At 37.2% G+C, this 4,975-nt stretch overlaps 1 long non-coding RNA gene across 1 annotated transcript; it reads left to right on the forward strand.

Moving 5' to 3' along the window:
- The first annotated feature begins 3,852 nt into the window (after window positions 1-3,852).
- Window positions 3,853-4,438, forward strand: LOC141615208 (uncharacterized). Its single transcript, XR_012529717.1, has 3 exons — window positions 3,853-3,925; window positions 4,046-4,141; window positions 4,287-4,438. It is a non-coding gene; the product is annotated as an uncharacterized LOC141615208 (long non-coding RNA).
- Window positions 4,439-4,975: the final 537 nt, after the last annotated feature.

Consider the following 4,975-nt stretch of genomic DNA (forward strand, 5'->3'; position numbering starts at 1 on the left):
ATAAAAAACTAATATAGAAACCCATCCAGCATGCCATACACAAAAACACACACAACATTATTACTCCAACCGTTGGTATCCTGTGTTAATTCTTCTCTCTTCCTCGCTTTTTACATTCTCGTCGCCGCCGCCGCGCCCGATTTCCGAAGCCCGTTCCGTTGCCTTCCTGCTCGTTCTCTTTATCATCATCATCAACAGGTATGTTCACTTTAATTTTGTGTTTCGTCATTAGGGTTTTAAGATGATCATCTTGTTTCTTTTTTCATGCATCTGTTTGTTTTTCGTTTTCTTTGTTATCTTTATCATCCCGCATCATCTACTTTACTCCTCTTATCAGGGTTTAGGATTTTAGAAGCTCAATCTGTTGTTTTAAATTTTCATTCCTATTAGGGTTTAGGGTTTTAGATAATACTCTGCATGTACGTTGTTAAGTTGTTCATTTACTATATCATTCATATTTGGGTTTTAGGATTATCATGGGTGAAAAACGTAAAAGAAGTCAAAAGAATAATGAGCCTGGTGATAATAAGCCTGGTGAGAGGGGTGCTACGAAGTGCAAGAGAGTCCTTGCGACTATAGCCGCTAAACAGTAGTTCGAAATAACATGGAGTGAGAAGGGTTTCCCTCTTTGGTCCAAATGCGGGTATTTTCTCCAGTTGGATTGGTGCTTGCACAAGACAGTTTGTGCCTATCCATTTAGATGATGTTAGAACTTTGAATCCAAAATTGGCGGAGTTATACTTGGCTCGTATAAAGGAAGGCTTTATTATACCCGATATAAGCCATGATGAGTATTTAATGCATAAGGCGGCGGATGTCCACAAAGGTGGAAGTGTGCCGTTGCTAGGGATTGGTTGTATGTGGACAAGGCAACGGGGGAGATGCGTAAGAGCCCACCAGAAAACAAGTGTCCCACCATCAAGCAGGAAGAATGGGATCTTTTCAAAAAGATGAGAACTACTGAGAAGTTTCAGGTTAAATATCCTCGCCTTTTAACGATTTACCTATCATTTTTTTAATTAATGAGTCCTTTATATAATCTTTTTATTATCTCATCAACTTGCGCTTTTATATAATTATTTGAAGTCCGTTAGCAAAAGAAATCGTGCTAACATTTCATGCAAGAAGGGGAAATTCTATGGTTCTCGAGGCGATTCTGAAAAGATAGAAGAGGACCTCGTAAGTAGCATGCATTATTGCCCTGTGAGACTTTATTTTTTTAATCACACTTGGACTTGCATTGATACACATTTACGTGTATAAATGTTACCATGTTAATGTGTAGGTGGCAAAGGGAGTGAAAGAGGTGGATCGGCATGTAACTTATAAACATGGGCACACGCCTAAAGGATCCCGGTCGTCGCATGACAAATACGATGTGGAAGTTTTGGCCAACATAGTAAGCATTATTTTATTAAGACGAGTTCATTACTAACTTTATTATTTTAGTCACAAATATAATTTGAAGTTTATTTAATATATTATAGGATAACGTATTGAAAGAGGTAGAAGAAGGGAAATTCACTCCCAGTGGTCGTAATGACGTTCTTGCTAGAGCGATCGGCCGACCCGAACATCCAAGTCGTTTGAGGGGCGTCCCGTTACAGGTTGGAGTAACGAAATATTATGGGAAAACTGCCCAGATAAAGAAGAAAAGGAAGACTAAGTCCGAGAAGGCTGACATGGTAACATTTATTCTATTATTTTCATTTAAGTTCAATTCACACATGTTATTGTTGGGATAAAAATTGCTGACACATTACATTCTTGGCAAGCAGCTTCAGTTAATGGCATCCGTACTACTAAAGCTGAATGCTGGAGGTAAGCTTTCCGAAGAAGAAGTGAAGATGATGGAGGATGTCATTTCTAAAGGGGGTAATAATAAGGTACAACAGATTGGTGAAGAGGCCGCTACTACCTTGGCAATACATGAGAAGGAAGTATCGGTCAACGAGATTCGAGAGGATCAGTACCTAATAATGCTTCCGAAGTTGTAACAACTAAAGCCGATCAGGTACCTAATATACTTCCTTATTTTTTTTTTTTTTTTTTTTGGGTAAGATCGGGGGTGTGTTCACCGCCAACTTCGACATGGTGCCATTGAATTGGTTAATTTTATTAGGTAAATAATGGGTCCGAAAAGGAGATGCAACTTGATGAGAAGATCGGCTGATGGAAAACAAATACATCCCCTTCAAGTCAGTTCCTTGTTTTCAATAAGGTATGCATGAAGTGTTTAATTAGTTAAATTTATATGAATGCTGAAGTTTGTGCAAAAATCGGCCTGAGACAGAAAGCGTTTTTGCAAAATCTTTTGAATGCTGAAGCGTTTTTGCAAAGATATAATAATAATGTATGTATGTGTATATTCCTCGGGCCGTAAACAAGAGGCCGATTATTCTTGCGACCCTAATAGAATCGAAAAGCCACATGTGCGTGTTGGCCGGGGTCTCGTAGAAAACAAACTGCGCAGCGAAATCGTAGTTCATGGCGAAAAACTTTTGCCGAATCATAGAATAGTAGAGATAACTACATCAATCCAGGCCATGAAAAATTTCCACCGCTCGTTCGTGACGACATTACCATTCTGGGAGATGCGCTTGGAAGTTTCATCCAATGGCCTGATACTCACATCTTCTTGGCGAAGATATCTCCGCCGCCTCCGCCTGAGAAGCGGAAAGCAGTTGGGGTTAGAAGAAACACCTTTATATATATATATATATGTGTTACATTTTTAATTGTTGAATGTTTTTATATGTTATTTTTTTTTTGTAGGGAACAAAAAAGGCGGCTTTGGCGGATAAGCCTAAGTCCACAGACATGCCAACGACCTCGACTTCACAACAACTTGATGAGGTATGTATTTAATTAAGTACGCTTTTATTTTTATTACTCCAACTAGGATATGTTACCTTTGGATTTGTTATTATTTTAATTATCTATACTACATGTGTAGGCTGGTGGTAGTAGCACCACATCAAAGACTCATTCTTTCCCTAGTGAAAGTTAGGAGTATAAACTCCACAATATATAAAGGGAAGGATTACATGCAAAAAGTAAGAACGGGGACGATGATGAGACTGTATGAGGAGGCTGGCCATCGCATAGCCTCCGAGCAACTGATAATTATTCCGCTCGAGGAGAATATTCTAGGGGCTGAGCGCCAAGCTGCTATATCATGGGATCTGCTAGCCGTATGGGCTGGACTAGACCAGATTGATATATCACACATATTTGTTTGGATGAAGTAAGTTTCTTAATAAATAATTTCATAGTCTAATATTCTGACTACTAGGTAGATTGTGTTTTAAATACCGGAATTAATACCGTAATAATGTAGGATATTGCAATTGAGAGTGATCCCCGAGAAGAATATTCCATCTGATCACTACGGATTCCTGTGCCCCTATGTTTTATCTTTATTTATTTTGGATTTCTCGTTCGAACAACGGGTAGATTATATTGCTCAGCAATTGACGACAAACAAGAAGCTGATTTTTGGCGTTTATAATGAAAAAGGGTAATAAACAAATTAATATTACGTTTCCCCCTACAATTGCATTTTCATAACTAATATATGTACTTGTTAATAATGATGATGTCTCTTGATGTAGGACTCATTGGGTGCTAGCACCATCATGCCGACAAAGAAAAAGTTTTACGGTTGGACTCTTTACATCAAAGAACCAAGCGAGACTTTTAAGCGCTTGATTAATATGTAAGTTTATAATACTGATTTATTTATAATAACATTAAGTTTCAGTTTTTATTTATAGAAAAAAGCTCATTTTTGCCCCTAAAAAAATGAGTTTCTGCCTCCTTTTTTTTAAAAAAAAAAAGGGCCTTTGAGAAGAAAAGAGCAAACGAGCAGGATCAACCCACGAAAGATTCTGATGTTGGCCCTGATTTTATTACGATAACAGGGGTACGTGCTCAAATACAATAACATTAAGTGCAAAATCTGTGTTTAATACTAATACAATACCTAAAGTTCAAGATTCTGATGTAAGCCTTCTCTCGTCTGTTTGTTTTTATGTAATAATAGGCCCCTCGCCAGCCAGATAGCATACAATGTGGATACTACGCTTGTCGGTTCATGTTGGAGATTATTAGGCGAAGATATATCATTATTCCTCCAAAGGTTAGTAATTTAATAATGTGTTTATTACTTTTTTTAAATTAGAGCTAATGTTGTCTTGCTTGCTGCTATATATGCCATGATGTTGCTATGTTGTCTTGCTTGCTGCTATATATACCATAATGTCTTCTCTTTGTTTTTTCCGCAGTATGCAATCAACCCGTCAGAACAGATTGAGCAGTACTCAAATATAGATATAGACGAGGTAAGAGACATGTGGGGCAACTACGTCTTAGAATATATTAGAAATGCATGATACTCAGAGTTTAGATCAACTTATTAGTAAATTTTTTGTTGAATTTGGGGAATGATTAGTTCATGTAAATTCAACTCCTTGTAAGTATATATATATATGATGCAGCTGCTGTTGTGGTTGAATTGAATGTATTGAGTTCTGATGAACCCAGCTGTGATTTATGCTGGTGCTGGTATATGGTGCTGCTGATATATGCAGGTTTTTGAATGGCATGAAACAAATTAAATTTTTCAAAACATTAGGAGTTCGTAATAAAAACGGTTACTAAAAAAAACCGTTGTGAATACCTTTAACAACGGGTTAATAAAAATAACACCGTTGTGAATGACATTCACAAATACCCGCGCATAATATTCAACAACAGGTTTTAATCGAAGAACCGTTGTTAAACGTATTCACAATTTTGGAGGTAAAATTACAACAACGGGTATTAAACAAAGAACCGTTGTTACTAATAATTTCAACAACGGGTATGTAACATAAACCCGTTGTCAAAAGACTTCATAATTTTGGAGGGAAAGTTACAACAACGGTTATACATACGACAACCGTTGTTATATTATTCCCTCCAAAATTTTGAG

The sequence above is a fragment of the Silene latifolia genome, chromosome 11 (genome assembly GCF_048544455.1).
Source record: "Silene latifolia isolate original U9 population chromosome 11, ASM4854445v1, whole genome shotgun sequence".
NCBI classification, from domain to species: Eukaryota; Viridiplantae; Streptophyta; class Magnoliopsida; order Caryophyllales; family Caryophyllaceae; genus Silene; species Silene latifolia.